We start from the raw sequence: 20394 nt of genomic DNA on the forward strand, positions 1-20394 counted from the left end.
CCAGCAGAATGTTTATGGCATTATGACAGGAAGGAATCTAGTATCATATCAGTCACTTGGTAACCCTGTAAAGCTGATCTTGGAGACAAGACCCTCTAATTCACAGCATAAAAGTAAATATCTGACCTCCAATTTACTTTAATTTCTGTTTTTATGGCTTGAATAGAATGGAAATATCTACTTGGTTAATATCAGGAAGCTTAGAACTTATTTTAGGACCTGGCAGATCATATGCTTGGAACAAATGTATTAATAGGAAGTTATGACTTCCCTAATGGAGAGATTCATGGCTTACAAAACAGAGACTGTTAGTTTTGTAATGTTCACATTTGTAATAATTAACTATTACATTCTGAATGGGATGAGAAAATCACATAGTTTTTGAACTTATTATAGCTGGACTCTATAACAATACCTTTTTGTTTCTCCTTGGTTATCTTGAAAAGGGCTCCCTCTTCTGTACAGGCCTTTGATAACCTTCGTTTGTCCTGGATTTCTTTGGAATTCTCTGGCTGTCTAACTATTTCTAAGTCATGTCAAATGGCTCGGTCATACCTCCACACCCTCATTTGCTGTTCATTCACATTACCCCCCTCCCCCTTCTTTTTTCTTTTTTATTCATGGATCAGCTTTCTTGTTCCCACCCATTCTCATACTTCCAATAGCGGCAGATTTAATCTCACATATGGAACCATAACAAACAGCTTCTCTGACTGCCCCAGGTTAGAGCTATAATGGTCAGCCAGCTCGTGTGTGCACACACACCCAAGAGAAGCTTTTCTGAAAGCACCACAATCAGAAATACTATTATATGAGAGATATTTTTTTTAAAGGAAAGTAAATTAAGGAAGAAAAAAACAAACCACAAAACCAACCAAAAAACCAAAACCCAAGAAAAGCTGTTGCCTTTGCAAATTATTTAGTAATTTCTACACATCACAAATCACAGTGAAACTGCTCCATTGATATTGTTGCAAAATTCACTGGAGGCAAAATGTGCTTTTGAGAACTAAGAGTATTGAGAAAGCAATAGTAAAAACAACATAAACTCCTGTTGTCCTCATTTTAAAATATTAAAAGTTTCCTGAGTTACATACAAATTCAGATAGCATTCAAAACAATTAACAACAAGCTGAGTGTTAGAGGTATCCTAAAAAGTAAAATTTAAATTACAATACAGGTAGCAGGAAAAGTCTTCAACTATATCACAAGATCAAGAGCTGGAGTTTTTGAGTGAACTGGCCATTCATATACTTTTGGGATTGTCACCACTCAGAAGGATATTGTAATCACCACAAATAGTACAGTACCTGAATGCATACACACAGCTGAATTCTGGACATAAGGACAGAAACATTACTATCATGGATACACAATTACTTCTTTCAGAAGAATATTTTTACAACAGAATATTTCTTATGAAATACCATGATCTAACTATTTCAAGACATCACGAAAGCATTGGTTTGCTAATGTAGCATAGCCTCAGCCATCAAAAACTCTAAGGAGTTCAAGGAAAAATATTTTTTCTTGCTCAGACATTCTCTTTTTTTTTTAAATCTGGGAATCACAAAATCTGCTTTTAAATAAACACCTTTTCCATTTTAGATCCCTTCCTGAACCTGTATAAATAGGTTGATCTCTGTAGGAGCAAGCAGAAATCTCAAAAAAAGGATAATAGTATTTGATTAAAAAATGGCAGGAAAAACACCAATAAGGCAAATGTCTTGTTTCGGTGCTTAGCAAAAAAGCAGGTTAGGACTACTGAGTTCAGAGTAGAGGGGAGAAAAATTTGACCATAACAACATTTCCAGGTTTGGCCATGGTTGCTTGCTCTGTGCTCAAATATTATATTCACTGCATTACTCGGTTTTACAGAAATCATCTCACACAGTGTTATACAAAGCCCTCTGGATAAATTTTTTAAAAATTGTTGCTCAAAATTATTTCAAATTATTTCAGTTACAAATTTTTTCAGTTCCAGTTTCAAATAATTCTGTTTCTAGAAATATTATATCTTTCCTAGGAACAATACCAGTTTTCATCAACTGCTAGTACTTAAACAGGTAGCTACATAGGCTACAGTAGAGTTATATCCTTTTTGCAATATGAAATAGATTTTCTAAGTTTAATTAAAACTTTATTTTATTTATATGAAACACAGACGTGATACATTGAGACACTATGATTTTACAAGGCTTTCCTCTGTTTTGGGGCTTAACTTGTAAAATGCTGAGAAAGAATAACTAAGGATCAGTGGTTCAGTTCTCTCTTTGAAACTTGATTCATACCTGCCTAATAGCAGGAAATCCATTTCCTGTTGAAAATCAGGTAACTCCAAGAAACACATCTCAGAATGTTGTTTGCATTACTAGCTAGTGCTTTACTTGCTGATTTCACTCCCTGTTCCAGGAAGGAGCTGTAGATGAGTCAAGTTGGATGAGAAAGGCATGTAGTCTACTGATGAGTTGGAAATAGACTACCCTCTTAATTAGGAGAACTATAAAGATCTTAAATAAAACTGCGGTGAAAGAAATAGAAGCAGACTAATATACATGAGCTAACTTTAGAAATCAAACACTGCACAGTAGGAGGACAATTCAGCAGAGCTGGAAGGTTTCATCTTAAGTGTTTTGAAAGATCTTTATTGCTAGCTCTGTAAAAAGGGGTACACTTTCAGCAAATTATTCTGGAGATGTGAAAGACAGAAACCCATAAGAAAAACAACTCAGGCTAGAATTAATGAATGAGTCATATGTTTTCCCTGAAACACAAATATTTCTGGAAGGTAAAATGCAAACTTTCAATAAAGTGACAGCCGTGATCAATTTTATCACTTATGTTGACTTATAGGCTCTAAATAGAATTACTGAGTGGGGGTTTTATTACTATTTATTTGTTAATAATGAGGGAGTTGGCAGGTTTTTTTAGGGAAAAAATGACAGAAATAAGACATGAAAGACTTCTAATTTCAAACTTGTAACATCACTGTAACTTTTTTCAATTACATACTTCTATTTGAGGTTTAATTCTTATGCCTTTTCCCTTGAGCTAATCTTTACCAACCAGATAGCCTATGAATTTGTATTACAAACTCAACATTTTTTATATTACTGACTAAAAATTCAGCCCTTATTTGCAATCAACCTGATCTTTTACAAGTATGGTAAACAGCCCTGGATAAGATGAGTTAAGCTAGTTTCATGTTTTCCAGTGAAAGAAATCTTCACTAGAAAAAATATTTATTAGTTAAAAACAAAATTTTACAAAGAAATTTTGATGTAAAAGTTTGTTAAAATCAGAATAGGCTTTCTTTCCATGATATCCAGTTTATATAACTGATTCAAACATGTACGATTTAAAAAAAAAGGTGGTTTACAGCCTATTATGTTTTTGTGATTCTCAAGTGTGATGCAAGGGACCAAAATTAAGATTTCTTTTTTACTTGGTATTTACTAATTCACAGATGTGGAGCTATGCGTGGAGTACAACAAGAACTTAGACACAGTAATTCAAGGTGGGTATCAAGACAAGTACTGCATACATGATATATTGTTTTTCTGAAATTTTCTAAGATAAAATGCAATTTGTGGATTTGAAAATTTCAGAATAGGATGGTTTTGTTCTCTTGTGGGTGATATAATCAAGTCTAAATACAGGAGTGGGAATGTTCAAACTTAATGAAGGTTGAATTCACTGATAGTTTCATTATTTCCCCTAAAATTTTCCCTAAGCACTCCACCAAGTTATTATAAACAAAAAAGGAAAACATTTCAGTCAACAAATAGATTGACAGGAAAGCAGATGAATTTTAACACATCAGTTTTTGCAGTCTGTATATCTCTATAATTTAATTAAAAAATAAAGTTTAAAAACAATTCTGTCCCAAGTGTTGGTCTAACTGCCTGTATTTGCATTTATTTAGTATCTTCAAAAAAACTACATGAAGAAATGCACTTCTGTGAGGCAAAGAGAATTAGTAGGCATTAACCTCTCCCTTTTTCATGAAGGAAACATCAGTAAATACTGCCTTTGGCATTTTCTTTACTGTCATTTAAACTGAGTATCATTGAGAATCACTTTTTTCACTCCTATTATGTACCACTTTGTCACAACCTATCTTACATTTGCACACAGCAGAGATTGAAGGTTTAGTCTGTTCCTTTCTGCATTTTCAAAGTCTTTCTTTCAGAAAATAAGAAATTAAACAGAGCTGCTTGGAATGCATTATCATTGCATTATCATTGCAAAGTATGAGTTGACATATTTAGAGATATATATTGTAATTCTAAGACTCTAAGTGGAGTCAGACTTCTCTATTATAACATTTCAATATCCCCCTGAAAAACCAAAATCTGAGTAAGGTTACTGCAGAGGAAAACATTTTCTAAATGGTATTTCCAGAATTTCATAGAGAATAAATATGACAGTTTTAGCTTTTGCTCTGAAGGATTTAATCATTAAAAACTCTAAACATGGTCTTTCCTAGGAAATGAAAGGCTGGTTAAAACCACTTTTCCTTCTCCTATTCCAAGTGACTGATTGTCACATTCTAGACATTTCTAGGCAATGGGATTATGTAATTCAATTTTTTTAAACACGAAAACAGCTGTTACATCCAATATTCATGACCTATAAGTTTTCCATATATAGTTATTCAGCTGTTCTTTCAGTCCATCTGAGTTGCAGCAAAATGAAACTGTGCAGAAGACCTAAAAGTTTTATTCCATAGTTAAATGAATGCACATACTGTTCCAAAGCAACAGAAAGAAAGCAAAGCTTACAAAAATCTTGGTCTTATCACTGCTTCAATGGATTGCAAGTCCCTTATTCATCCCACGCACAAAATCAGTACAGTATTTTATTGCATATTTCGCATTGCTTCTTATTAGCATTTGATGTGCACAGCTGTATGTACTAGTGTGAATAATTCTTACAGAACTTCATAGAAGGAAAGAAAAGAAGGGAAAGCACACACAGAGATTTTTAAGATAGAGTGTGGATACTTTTGAAGATACTTGCTCTCATTATCAGCTGCTTCAAATTCAGCCTATTTTACATCTTTTTCAATAGCTTTACTTTGGTTTTTTGTTTGTTTTTTTTTTTTCCAGTGAAGGATGAGGTTGGTTCATTTGTATAAAACGGGTTTATCATGTTCCTATTTAGATGTTTAGACGGTCATAAACTTATCAAGGTAAGTTAACTAAGATCCATTAGTCTACTTAATGCATAAGGGCATTTCTCATGATAAAATTTAACATGCTGGATACATTACATTTCCAGGATGTTGTTACACTGATGTCTGCACATCTTCCAGAAAACATTTTTTGTAATAATACTTATTGCAAAATATGAGAGCTCTTTGTGATTTAAATAAATTGTGAAGTGTAAGCAAAACAGTAGAAGAACCATGCTATTACAAAGAGAGAGTTTGCCTTAGGAACTGCCTGAGAGGGTGTGGGGGTAATAACAGCAGTAGTCTCACAGATTGCTTGAACTGCAAAAACTTGCTCTTACTGCTGATTTTGCTACCAGTTTATTTTGGACATCAGTACAGGCCATATTGTGTCTGTATGGCCTGCATTATGTCAAGTATACAGTGGGTGCATTCACACTAACTGGCATTGTGTAAACAACTTTAAAACCATATCCAAAACAAACTAAAATACTAATTTATCCAGTGACCCATGCAAACCCGAATTAATTAATTTTGTATCCAAACAGAAATTTTGTTTTTGAATCCAAACAGGGGTTATAGGTATCGCCATATTCAAGAACAAGCTTAAGTTAAATACTGCCTCCTGTTAGAAGTATTGTCAAACTCATATTTTTCTCATAGAGAGCACTGTAGAAAATGAGTGCTTCCAGGGAGTAAGAGTATAAATATTTATAAATATAGGTATGTTCATAAATGCAGACACATTTCTCTGAGGGCTCTATACCAGCTTCACTATTACAAGATCAAGCTTTTTATTTTGTAAATATTACAATAAATTTGACACATTAGTTGCGATTTTTTTTTCAGATAAATAATAAAAAACCCTTGCAAATTACTACTACTATTGATGCTCTATAGTTCTGTGCATGTGACAATAAACTATTTCACCCCCCTCCCCGCTGGCAGCAAGGACGGCAGCAAGGGCAGCATGTGGGCAGCTCCTCCAGCTCCTGGAGCACTAGGTGGTGCTGCAGCACAGCCACAACCGAACCTGCTGGCTCTGAGCTGCGCTGGATCTCAAATGTCTCATTGCTCTTCTAAACCTTCTTACTGAAGACTATTGCGCAAGAGACTCTGAGTTTTCAAGGGGTTTTGTCGGGGATTTTTCCTTTTGTTTTAACATAAATTCTAGATTTCTAGGACACTGTAATTTCTGTGGTTTTCTCATAAATGCTGTAAAAATAGAAACAAGGAACAAAAAGAAAATTTATATACATAATAAATGCAGTTAATTACAAACAAAGCCAAATTTTTGAAGGTTATCCCTGTGCTGGTTTAAAGGTAAACCGGCAGGGGAAAAGAACCCAACTCAAAAGAGAGATTATAAATCAGAATAACAATTTAATAAAATAATACAATAAGTACAATTATACAGACAAAGAATTGGTTTTAACTCACAAAACCCAAATGTATAACCCAGCACCCTGGGGCACGAACAGAGCGGTGTTCGTTGGGTCCCCTGAGTCCAAAGTAAAAGGAGAGGGGAAAACCTGTTGGTGAGAGTGCTGTTGCAGTCTGGTCAAGAGTGGTGGTGTTGCAGTCTGGTTGAAAAGTGGTGGTCTGCAGTCTGGTTGAGAGTGGTGATCTGCAGTCTTCCTCTGGATCCCACGAGTGGTTAATAAAGTCCCAAGACCCCAAGATTATATATCCTCCAGTTCAGGCAGGAATGCCCAGTACCTCCCTCAGGGCGGGGAGTTCCACAAAGGGTGTGAGGACAGGAGCATCCTCTGATCTCGCAGGCCTCTTAACACCTAGTTTATAGCCTGAGGAGTCAGACTGCTCTGGGCAGATGGTGTAAATGGTCTATTGATACCAGTTTCTGGGAAATGGCATGGAAGGCTGTAGAATATACAGTGATGAACTGGTCCCAGCTGTTCTAACTAGGACAATCACGTACCTCTTTTATCTTGTTATACAGTGAACCAAGAAGATAAATTACAAGGATTTTCCTACAATACTATGATCCAGACTTGTACTTTTTGAAAGTAATTTCTCTAATAGAAATACAATGCACTAAATATAAAAATAAGTTAAAAAGGTACAAAATTATAAATATGTTATTTGCATGTTAAAAAGAAACTCAAATGTGTTATTAAACTCCATGTTTCAGTAGTTCCATACAGTTCAAGGGCTTCCCAGGGGCATAAAGTTGCCATTGTGCACATTTGCAAACTATACCCTAAATGTACATTAGTTCTCTGGCTTTCTTTATATTACTAAATACAGAGGTTTTGACTTTGGCAGTTTGGGGGGGGTGGGGAGGAGAAGGGTCATTTTTTGTCATTTGGTTGGTTCGGGCTTTTGGGGGTTTTTTTGCCCTGGTAAGTAGACTTCCAGACTTCCATGCACTGGGTAATTTTCCAATTGCAACTGGTTCTGCAAGAGAGAAGAGTCTGAAACAGCTGGATGAAGTGAGGTCTTCAAAGGAGCTATGAAACATTTAATAATTGCGATTTAATGGAGGATTCCTGTAAATGATTGTAAATGTCTAATTTATAGTTCCTTCTCAGTTGCAATATTTCACTACCAAAATTAAAATCACCTCCTTTCTATAAATGCTAACAGCTGTATTTCTTATTCAAGGTCAAATTATTCAAACATCAAGGCAACAAAATCATTATCCATTCCATTATAACAACTGAATCTTCATCTTTGGTAAGGGAACAAACACAACTAAGAATAAAACCTCCAATAAAATCAGCAAGATCAGATTCTTGTAATGCAGGACTGCTAGTCAGCTGACTGCTGACTAGCTCATTTGCTGCAGGAACATACCACAACCATACTCAAAACAATTTGAAGCAGAAGCAAGTCTGCCCATTCATTGATTTGAGCATACTAGAAAAGGTATTAAAGATTTTAAACTGAATCTTCTCTTTACTCTTCTGTAGTCATAGAAATTACACAAAGCCAGACTTCAGAAAAAACGCACTAGAACGAAGTAAAAGGCCCATGTGGAGAGAGTAGCACTGTCTTCTACTTCACTCCTGCATTTTTAATGCAGTAAGTATTCTTAAAAATGTGCTCTGGCAGGCTTCTGCTCTCTCCACAGAACATGGCATTGGTCCAGGTTAAGACAGAAAGCAAGGCTTTTTAAAGTAGCAATTCAATATGGCAGCAGATGACTCGGCAATGTTCTTCAGTGAAAAGAAAGGAAGAAGAAAATTAAAAAGGACAGGAATCAGATGGCAGTTTTGAAAGACAAAAATTGTGAGAGAGAGAACCAGAAAATAGCTGAAAGGAAAATAAGACAGAGGAGAGAGGCTAGAAAATAAAGCTAGCAACCAAAAGCTAGAAGGTAATTTGCAACCTAACAAATAAGACTCCTGAGCTGACACGAATACGTGTGTATTCTTTCAAATAGAGGAAAATGTCTTTTTCAACAGTTTGTAAGATACCTATATAACATGAGCTTTTCCTTGGTAATTTTTCAAGCAACCTCTATAATAACTTAGAGGTGTGGCCCTGTCATTCTGACTTGCTGTCTCCCATATAAGATAAAACAGTAGCAAACAAAGTCCATCTAGTAATTTAGAAGTAGTCACAATTCAAAAAGCATTCCCAAGTACTGTAACTACAAAACTGAGCATGGTAGTTTAAATTGCAGAGGAGATTACCATGAAGTCTTTGCCACTCAAATGTTTGATTTGATGATTCAGTTGCTCATTAGCTTTAATTAAAAAAAAAAAAAAAATGGATGATAAAACAGGGGTAGACAGTCAGAGATACTATAATTCATAATTAGGATCAAAAAAGAATCTTGAACAGATTTGAGATAGGGAAGTTATTCTTGCAGATCTTAGCTGAAAATCAAAAGCATATAATTTACATTGTAATACGGCAAAAAGCATGTTTTCAGTATTCCTTATTCTACCTGAACTTTGAAAGAAATACAGCATTGTCAGTATTTTGTGGATATTTAAAGTACTCTTTGAAGAGACAGTTTTATTTGTGAGAATTCATAACAAGTCACACACATTTGCAGGTGTCAATTTGCTATTTTAACCCAATAAATCAAAATTATCTATTTCAAGTTAAGATCCAAGCCCCAAATGAAAAATAGGTATAGAAGAGATCCTGTACCTGATAAGGGATGAACAAATGTGTAGCAAACTGTCTTGTTTTCACAGCTAAACCAGGCATCCAAACTTTCAGGAAACCCCTATTAATACTGTATGAAAGAAGTCCAGAAGACCTTAGCAAAGTAAACAGAATAGCTTAAGTGGCACCATGTCTGTATAAATCCTACTGTACTTGGAAATATCTGTCTTCCCTCTATTTTATCATATGTTTCACAATACTTGATAATATTCTTAACTGTCCAGATTGTGAGATTCATTTACTGCCTCAAAATCCTAGATTTCATTTAAAGGTTTCTAGCCCTGTTTGCTTCTCAGTAATATAGACTTAAAATAACTGTGGAAAAGCAAGTATAAATATCCAGTTTGGTATCTCAGCTCTATGATTTTAGAGCATAGTTGACTAATGATTTTGCAGACTTCCAGTTGATGATTTTGTCTGCTAGCAGCTGAACAGCGCTGGGATGCAGAAACAGATGTCAGCCATACCTTTCATACAAGCTGACTGTCTGGTGTATAAATCACTTTGCTCATCCCACAGAGCACTTCAAATTTCAATTCTATTTCTTAATTCCGTGGGGTCATTTGGATACTTTACTGTATCCAAGAGTACAGATAGTTTGCACCATTAAAAACATAACATTCCTCCTTGACTATAATTTCTTATTCCTAAAGGATGGTAACAGTACTCTGTCATGTCAGAAAATTTTATTCTGTCAGTGTACTAAGTAGACTCAAAGACACAGAGCAGCCCCTCAATAACTATGAAGCATGAAGTGAACTGCAAACATTCACACACATTAATGGTGCACTACAGTGAATTGTAGTATAGTTGCTCTAATATTTTAGGGCAGGTAATTCAGAAGAATCTGAGAAAAAAAACAGAAATACATTGGGAATAAGTACATATGCAAATGTTGATGTAGTAGTGCCACTGTATTTGTTTTATGGTACTACAAACATGATACATACACATATAAATATATTTATGCAAATGTATGCCTATATATGTATGTCAGTTATTAAAAATAATGTATTTCATAATGTCAGATCACAATCACACTGGAAGTGCACATATAAAATCACCTATTCCCTATACATTAGCAGATAAACTATGATTATATCTACAGAACCTATTCTGCAGAAACACTACTTGCTTTCTCACCTGTGGGACATCTGCATTTTTTATTATCAGAAGCAAATGTATTCATCTCAACACAAAGAGATAAATGGCCACACCAAAAGATAAGACTATATTGAAACTTGCTTCCAATTCCTTTTAAAATATGGAACCACAGCTAAGAGTAGGTATGGCTCCAGGGCTCACTGAGGAGAGTAAAAACAATATAGTTCAGATATTTATGAGATGCATTTCCTCAGCTAATACAGGTTATGAAAAGTAAGTACACTGCTCAATGGGAAAGGGAAATTGCAATGTGCTACTACATTCAGTGGGATTTATATTTTGTGAAAACTTAACAGTGGTCTGTCAGAATTTTGGAGTGCTCCAATTACTGTACTAGTAGTGCTGTAATGTAGAGCTGCTTTATGCCTTTTAAATTACATGTGTTTTCCAAAGAGAAATGGAAACATTTCCAAAAAAAGAAGTGCTCCATCTTTTGAAATGCAAAGCACAGAATCATAACTGACTACACAAAAAGTACTGTCTTTCTCCAGAGAATCGTTTACAGGGAGAAATAGGAGAGAGTATTTAAAAAGCTTTAACAGATCAAACTGGCATGTATTAGTTCTCCTTTTCCTCCCTGTTTCTGCACAGTCCACTGTAAATAGTTCAGTTTCAAAGAGAAAATTTATTCATCTGTCTTTAGTTCTGCACAATTTCACTAGAGACATGGAACACATTAAAATCTTCAAGTCAAATTTTTGGATATATGTGCTAATGCCTCTAATGCCTCTTTACACACAACTCAAAAAAGCCTAAGACAACCCATGAAAAAAAGAATCTCGTGTGTATTTATAACCTTTTCTGAAGAAGATGCCATCACTACACCTACAATGTCAGTCAGACACTAGTTTGAACCCAGTGCTTCTGCCACCCAGCTGTATTTGTTAGCTTCAAACAATGAGGCCAAGCTTAAGAGAAATCCTTAAGAAAAGGTCAGGGTCAAGTATGGCTCCCAGGCTGTCCTAAGAAGACAGATCAAGCTCAGGTAAGGCCACATGAACTTCATCTCAGTCCTCCAGAAGGCATCTCATACACCTCAGTCACAGGGTGGCTGCAATGCACAGAGCAACAATTCAATTAAAAGTATAAACTCAGCTCCCCAGACATGTTGCCTTCTCCATACGAAAATGCACAGCACCCTTTTGCTTTGCTGATGTATGAAGGAATCACACCAATTCATAGCAGGTTTTTTAATGGTGAACTACAGAGAAAGGGATTTTATGGAATAATTGATATAATTCAAGAGGCGAATATCCAAGGACGTTCAAAAATCACAAACTTGTGGAACCTGTTCTTACTGAAATGCAAGTTTGTTATGTTATTTAAATATTTATGTTGTGTTTTTGGCATTCAGACAGCAACCATCCTATAACTTGAAATTTTTTCTGTCAACTTGTCAACTCTCCCATAATAAAAGACTATAAGGGAATTTTAAATATAATGTAACAAACTAAAAAGAGTTCCTTACATTTTGTGCAATTTTCTGTGCCTGCTGTTACTGCTCACTTACGCATACTACAGTTTTTGGATATCTGTAAGTGACAAGTAATTATAAATTGAAAAGTAACAAACCCAGCCAGTATAATGACTGGTGAGAAATATGTCTACAAAGGCTACTGAAATATGCAAAGAAAACATCTATAAACATAATAGTTCACAATGCAGATCAGAACTAGATGACTGCTATAAAACATAATAATATCCTACCTTCTAAACAAATAGACTCAAACAAATCCTCAAGAAAAAAGTCACCAGAAGGACTTATGTGGCACTGCTTTTGTGTGTATTTGTTTGTTTACACACAGATATATATTTACACACATATATATATATAAAAAATTAATTCAATGAAGTCACAGCTACTATAATAAAAAGTCCCATTGGCATCCTTATTTTTGAATAAAAATAATGATATAATATCAACAACCTCTAATTTTAAAAGTTGACAATATTTAATCTTACTTATACCATAAAAACAGTATTAATTTAGGGTTTTCCAGAAAATCTGGACATCAGCATATGTTATTATCATCGCATATATGTATACTAAACAACAAAATACAATCTCTCAGCAAATATTTTCATTAAATAATTTGCAGGATGACTTAACATACAACATTTTTTTCATCATAATGAAAAGTATTTATATCACTACATTATTATATCCAGTAAACATTTGTGTTTGAGTCAGATTAGGACATAGTCTAGAAGAGACTATAACATCTGCACTGTAATCTGATAGTTACTTTAATATTTCTCCAGAGACCACTAGTAGAGTACATTAGCTCATTCTCTAAAGTCTGTATTAACATATTTTAATGTAGCAGCAATATGGACTGAGACGGGGAAAAAATAATAGTTACATTTGGTCAAAGTGCACTTACATGCATTCCTGTATTGCTGAGGTCTGAAACAGAAATTCTGGAATAAGTATATATTTCAAAAGTGTAAATATCCAAATGAGAGTGAGATTTTCCAGAGTTTTTTATTTTTAGAACTAGAAAAAACTATGAATGATAAAAGACCCTCTTTTTTTCTCATCTTGAAGCTCCAATTTCCTTTTCACAGGCAAATGTTCACGTTTCTTCTCCTGAGTCTCCTGACTGCTGAACAATCCAAATGTCTATTTTAGGACAACCTTAAGACCTCCATAGAATTACAGATGCTACTCTGCTCTTATAGGTACAGCCTCCCTGAATTACACCATCCTTCTATATCCAAATACATTGCTCAGAACTAATGACTGCATCTCTACCTTCGGAAGAAGGGCATTGCTTTGGAGGAAATGTTACAGGTTGCAGAATTTTTGCTCAGTCTGTCCTTACTGGTTTGCTTTGAAGAAACTCAATCTGATGTAAGGAGCTGTTCGGATTGTCTCCCTGCATTAAGAGGAGGGCTTAGATACATTGTTCAAAATTTCTTTCCAAAGGCTGTGTATATGGACCCCAAATGAGTTTATCAGGTAAAATATGCCTTTTTTTTTCTTCTTTTTCTTTTTTTTCAATCTGTTTTGCCCAAGCCCAGAAGGAATATTATCCAGTGCTGCTGTCTTCTACCACTCCAATGAATATTCAAGTCTTTTTGTCACAAGAGCAGTAATTCCGATAATTTTTATTGGTATTCTTTCCTGGCACTTCTAGGAAGGATGTCCAAGTTTAAAGGGTCCAGCACAGTCTGCAACATTTATTATTTATTCATTTATTCTGATTTATTATGCAAGCCTGATCCTCCATTATCACTGGGGTTACCAGTTAAGTCTTCAGCTTTTAGCTACTTTCATTCCCTTGATACATAGATAACAGCAGACTAATCAAGTAGTTCTCACTTCTCTACTCAGAAACAGATAGGCATTTCTTTATCTTCTATCTTAATTTGATCCCTCAAATAATGACCAGTTTTCTTTAGAAAGCAATTGAATCTACAGTAAAATTTGTATGCTCTCTCTCTTTTCATACTGTCTCCCATGGCACCCAAGCAGATAATTAGTAGAAAGTTTGCATGAATATCGGCTATATAAATAGACTTGCTTACCTAATTCTAACAGAAGAAAGAAAATCAATCTAACTCCATTGCATCTGTACAGACTGAATAATAGCTAACATGAGACATGGAAATTTTTTTCTATTAGTCTGAATGGCAAAGTTTAAACCCAACTAATTTTTCAGAATCATTGTATTAACCTGCTATTATTTTCTTTTTTAAAAATTTGTAATTATCAACACAGATTAGCTGAACACTAAAGGTATAAATTTTAATTTTGAAGTTACAGTATTACCTACAACTACACTAGATCATAATTAAAAATTGGATTAAAAATGTCAGGGTTTAATGTTTTTTCTAAGGTTACTGCTAAAAAACAGGTTATCTGAATTTCTTTAAACCAATATCTAGCAATACTTAGGTACTTGAAGTTAAAAATATGTAAGAACCTACAAAGGCTCAACAAATACATGTTTAGTATAAAATATTTGCAACATTAAAAATAGTTTCAGCACTAACAATAATATCTAACTAGCACTCAACCAATGCATTCATGTGTTTTTTGAGAAATGTTATAAGCAAACAGGACAGGATTCTTTTTTCCATTAGGAACTTAAAATTGGGCCTTCAGGAGTGTGTTCTTAACTGACTTCAATGATCAGAGCAGAATATATATTAGGACAGAAGGTAGGCAACAGCACAGTCCTGTATCATCTTGATCAGTTGCCATTTAGCTTGTAGATACTTAAATGTCACAGATAAACCTCTGTTGCTCATTTCAGTGAAAGTATTCAAGTGCCTAAAATTTCATATTTCTGAGCTCGGGCTACCATAAATCCTGACAGGTAACTTAGCACCTAATTTCTAAGCCTAATTAGTACCTAGAAAATTGACACTGACTTGATCATCACTTTCATTCTTGAAGACTGACCTGGTAGGCAAGTGAACAGCACACCCAATGCATCCAGGATTGCACTCTATATAGAAGAGAGCATTAGCCTCTGTTTATGTTTGATAACATATAGCAAGGGATTAGGACAATATTTAAGGGACGTGGAAAAAGTAGGTTTGTTTCTGTCAGGCAGAAGAGAATTTAGCCCAACATCTACAAAACCGAGATGACTTTTACAGTTGTGGTGTTATCATAGTAAAGCACATTAAGATGTGGTAAAGAAGTCACATCTTTGTCCATAAAAACTTCAATCTAAGCAAGACTGTAGAATTGTCATACGAGTTGGAAGGTTTCTAAACAATGGGATTGTTTGACCAGATAGAATTTGAAAAACACAGATTTATTTCTGCTATTCCATATTTTCCATTCTGACTGTTTTCCAAATCAAGGAATATGCTCAGGTCACAGAGGAAAAGTGAAAAATTTAAAGAAGGTAGGCATACTAAACTACTCAGAAAATTAGAAAAGCTAACAAACCCACCTGTTTCATGTTCAAGCCCTGGCTGCAAGTGAAGGACAGGCTCTGCAAAACCCAGCTTCAGAATAGTTAATCTGTTTTTAACAGCATTTACACTCAGCTGTTCTACTGAATGCTGTGATTCCACCAACATTTTCAGAGGCAAACTAAATAAAAATACAACCAATTGTATCCTTTAAATTGTGTATGAAATCTTGTGTTTACAAAGCTGAGAACTAACACATATAGCAGGTATGTTCTGCCAAAATATAGACATAGCAAGCAACTTTCCGTATTGATAAATGTATTTATTATCTAGTCTTTCACCATACTTCCATAAGCAAACTTAGTTTTGGTTTGCAGTCAGCTAAGTTGTATTTGTACTAGGTCTTCTGGCTAAAAAAGATTGTAATTTATAAAGGCTGTCAAATCTTTGGAATCACTATGCACAAAAAGCAATGTAATAAATTATATGTTTATAAAGAAATTATTATTTGTTTAGTTTTTAAGTGCTTCATAAATACATAACTTGTCATCAAATGAGCTTCTGGTTTGGATTTTGGAAAAAAAATTAAAAAGGATAACAGCATAGTGTTTCATTGATACAAATAAATTATTACAGAAATATCCAATATGTTACATAGACAACCAAGATCTGAAGTTTTCTTACCAGATTTGCGGTAAAGAAATCCTGATACTCAGGCTGTAATTCTGCAATACAGCTGCATTAACTTTTTTTAATCTATATATTTGGAGCTAATAAAGCATTTGAAGATTCTGAATAAATTTTTAGTTGTTTCAAATCTGCAGTGGACATTAAAACATCAACTATTTCAAGAAAATTCTCTTTAAAAAGTTTTTTGAGCAAATTTGGGTTTACTTATGATTGTTGAAATAATATTTCCCCTCCCTCTCAATATTCAACTGAAATATTCAAGCTCTTTCAAACATTAAACTTTTCAGAATAATTTTCTCAGAGAATTTTACAGCTTTAACAAGACCAAAGAGACTGAAATCTATCAAATGTAATTAGTTTAAAAGAGTCCCTTTGAGATGCACAGTCCTACACATTTGGGAGATGTTAACCAGTTCTATATGAAAGAAGTTGCATTTTCCCTATTGTTGTGGTTCACTTTCACAGCTTCACACCAGTTTTTGGTGTGCACATTCTGTCCTGTTAGCTATAGAAAATCTAGTTCTCAAAATCTGAAAACCATATTTTAGAATGGAAATATCATATTTTACCTTTAAATAATATTTTTTAATCTGAATTGCATTTCAATTATTTTTAAACTAATTATATTTCTGTGCAACTTAATTTCTTAGTATAGGATTGTTAATAGTGCCAAGAATAAATAATTACCATATTACTGGATCTCAAACTATTTGCTAGACCTGAGACTCACTGCACATAACAACAGTTCCACCAATTTTTGTCCAACAACTTGATGATTCTCAGACCTAAATACAATAGTATGTCTTTGTCTCCTTTGAGCTATAGGTCAGAGTTTATAGTCAAATGTCTGCTTCTTAGACACTCGTCTATTTGTCAGAGAAATTTGTGAGAAGAAAGAATAAACCTGTTTCTAATGTTACAAAAAGACATTTGGCAGAGGAAGTATTTATTAAATAAAACCCTACCAAATTTAAGAGGAGGGCATGAGAAAGATATCTACTGTACCCTGGTTTTACATGTTTTTCAAAATGCTCATAATGGAAAGGAAAAGGAATAACCTGTACCTAACTGCAGACGTATTAGAAACTGATACCCTTTAATATCTTATTTTGATAATTTCTCACACACTCTTCTTATCCAGGATTTAAGTTTAATGAGAACAACTAAAAATTCTTTGTCCCTCAAAAAAGTGGAAACGGAGATAGTGAAAGGATAATGGTTACATGATATTTGATTTTTATCCACTCTTGTGGTATGAGTCAGAAGGAAAGATAAAAGATCCAGTTAAGCAATGTCTAAGCCTGACTCAGGTATCCCGGAAAAAGATGACTGAAGCCTCTCTACCTGGAACGCGAGAAAACATCAGTGGTCTGCAAAGATCTAAAGACACTATCATAGCATAAAATGTGTTTGTTTCTATGTCAATATACAACATATGGTTCAGATATTTAAGTCACAAAGCAGTGGTGGAGTGCTTTACTCCAAAATAAGTTAGAAGTTAACAGACATCTCAGATACAAAAGATTATACTAGATCATCCAAAATGACGCTTTTTTCAAAAAGATAGAAAGCAGTAAAGAATGATTTGAAACATCAGACCCTTCCGTGAGAGACTTAAGGGATATAAAGTAAAGCAGAAGAACAGGAGTTGAACCCAAGTTATACCTCAGAAGGATTCCAAAAAAGATTTTGCTGTAAAAGCAAAATATTTTATTTGAAATAAAAAAAAAAGCTAAATGGACCATGAAAGCACCTCAGCTGGTTAAGATACAAGGAGAAAGAGAGCACTTCTTTATTTGCTTGTAGTAAAAACATGTCTTTTTTTTAATCTCCTTTACAATATTTGCAATTGGCAAAAGCTACACTGAATGTGCTGGAGAGATCTAAAAGTATCTTAGCACAGCTTGAGTTAAGAGTGATGCCAGATAAATGACTAATATAGGGCATTCTGGAATCCAAAAAGTTATGATTCATGCAACCATCCTCCTGAAGCACTCATGTGAATCTGAGCTTTCCAGGAAATTTCCCAAGAGACAACATAAAAGAAGCCTCCCACTCATGCTGTGGGGCTAGTTCTGAGAAAGGGCATTGCAAAAGTGAGAGAAACAAGTATTTTCAAAGGATCAGTGGTCATTAGTAAAGACCTAAATCATGTAGCATGAAAAGAGACTGACAGAAAACACCAAAATCCCCAGGGAACAAGCCACAAAAAAGAAACAATGCTCTTGATTACAGGAAGAGCAGAAGCACAGACAGATCTACAACAGGGATATAGAGAAAATTTTCACAAGTGAAAGAGATGATCTGTGTGCTAAGCAATTTCTCCAAGGAATAATACAAAAAGTCTGCTATGGCCTGGATCCTCAAGCCAATCTTATCACCACAAGCCAAGTGACAGCCAGAGGAAGGAAATCAACTTTAAGTATCCAAAACAAATAGAAAGCTGTGTGAAAATGGAATCAGATCTCTCTCCTGGGTGAGGAAAACAAACTATGAGAAAATGAAAAATTGTTGCCTTAGTGCTATGTTTGCATTTTGAAAATTATATTCAGAAACTACTATGTTATAGGTCTTCATCCTGAGACTGTATCATTCATTTTTCTCATTTTGATTGACAAAGGAGTAGAGAGAAGGCTTCTTAAATTTGCACATGAAAACAATGTGTATATTTGGAGGAGATACTTGAGAAATGGGATAAAAGAAAGAAAAAGTTTAATAATGGACAAAAGTAAAATCCTACGTGTAAAATTTCACAGATAAAATGGACAAGAGAGAGGTGGAAAAAAACATATTGCAGGAAAGGAATTTGGGAATTACAGTGAATTACAAGCATGAATCAACCATCGCCTGCTCTTGTGGTAAAAAAGAAAATACTAAACTGGTATGTATTGTTTGAAAGACACATGAAACACTTTTTCCAGTCTACTCAGCAATGGTGATACTTCACATTGAGCACACTGTCAAGTCTGGGCACAACAGTTCCAGAAGGACACAGATCATTTGGAAGTAGCCCCTCCAGGAAAATTATCAGAGTACAGAAGAAATAAACAAGTAATATCTATATGAGATTATGGTTGGGGTTTTGTTTGTTTGGGTTTGGGTTTTTTTTGCTTAGTTGATTTTCTTAAAGTTATATAGCGAATAAACAGTTCAAAATAATTTCACAAAACTTGTTTTTTGTCTCTACACAAATTTAAAGGTAAGTAGGTTACAGAAGTTTTGTATTACTAATGAGTTTGCTACAACCTTGCTGGTTTTTTAGTCCTACTTCAGATCTTTTTGAAAGCTTTTTGTTTTTATAGTATTTTGTGAAAAAAATTAAAAATATATCAAAAATTTTAAAAATATCTTCAAATACAAGTCATTATCATGTATGTTTATACATAGCATGTATAAACACAGAGGAAAAAAACCACTTTCCTGAGTGTCTACTCTCAATGACAGACCCCGCAAAAGTGAGAGGCCAGGGAATTGCAGATAATTTAGATTCCTTCATCCTTTTTTACAGTTGCATTGATCAGATTTCTTCCTAGTCCCAAACAATCCCAACTGCTACAGCATTTGCTTATAAAGATTAAATCATTAGGAAAGTATTTTATAAAGTACAATTGACTCTTGCAACTTCACAAATAAACTCTAAAAAGAAGAAAAAGCATGAGGGATGTTATTCATTCACTGAATAAAATGTTTTAGTGGATATATGAGGGTGAGTTATATGTACAGAATATTCTCATTTCATAAGCAGGCAAAAATCAGTTCTGCCTGTGCTCTGAGCCAGCCCAAAACTGTGTGTGAACACCACCCACAAGCTCCACAGACCTTTAGTTTCAGCTCAGCACTGTGCTAATACAGCCAAAAGCAATTCCAGATCAGAACTGGCACCAAGTCCAGGAAGATTTCTCAAGTCTGCCTGCAGAAACACCTTTTCAGAGCATCTGATAAAAATTGTGGATATAGTGCTCTTTCTCATCAAAAGCTGGCAATATCTACCCCAAATTTTTTAGAAAAACGGGGGACCATAAAAAAAAAATCAAGATCAGCTCTCTGGTTGGGACTGACTATGGTGCAATTGCTCTGGTTATTGCTGGTATACAGAGTTGTATTTTAAGACAGCTTAGAGCTCCAGTCTTAAAATAAACACAAACAAAATACCATTGCACTGAGTAGGAAGGAAGACTATGTTCGCATGAAGAGACCTCAGAATGCAACTCTGAAGAGACCTCAGCCTGAAGAGATAACATTTGTGCTATTTTTGGAGATCGTTTGCTGCCTTCAAAAGCATGCTTCATCTGCTGCAGCAAACCAAGCCACGCAAATGAATATATGCTTACAGTCTCAGACACTAT

General features: G+C 34.6%; 1 protein-coding gene and 1 long non-coding RNA gene across 14 annotated transcripts in view; one reads left to right on the plus strand and one right to left on the minus strand.

Moving 5' to 3' along the window:
- Positions 1 to 20394, minus strand: part of AKAP6 (A-kinase anchoring protein 6) — a 274869-nt gene that overhangs the window by 202616 nt on the left and 51859 nt on the right. The gene's annotated exons all lie outside the window — the stretch shown is intronic.
- On the plus strand, positions 65 to 13877 carry LOC113944760. Its single transcript, XR_003526780.1, has 3 exons — positions 65 to 113; positions 8110 to 8221; positions 13052 to 13877. It is a non-coding gene; the product is annotated as an uncharacterized LOC113944760 (long non-coding RNA).

This window comes from Corapipo altera, unplaced genomic scaffold (assembly GCF_003945725.1).
Source record: "Corapipo altera isolate COAL_440 unplaced genomic scaffold, ASM394572v1 23, whole genome shotgun sequence".
In the NCBI taxonomy this organism is placed as follows: domain Eukaryota; kingdom Metazoa; phylum Chordata; class Aves; order Passeriformes; family Pipridae; genus Corapipo; species Corapipo altera.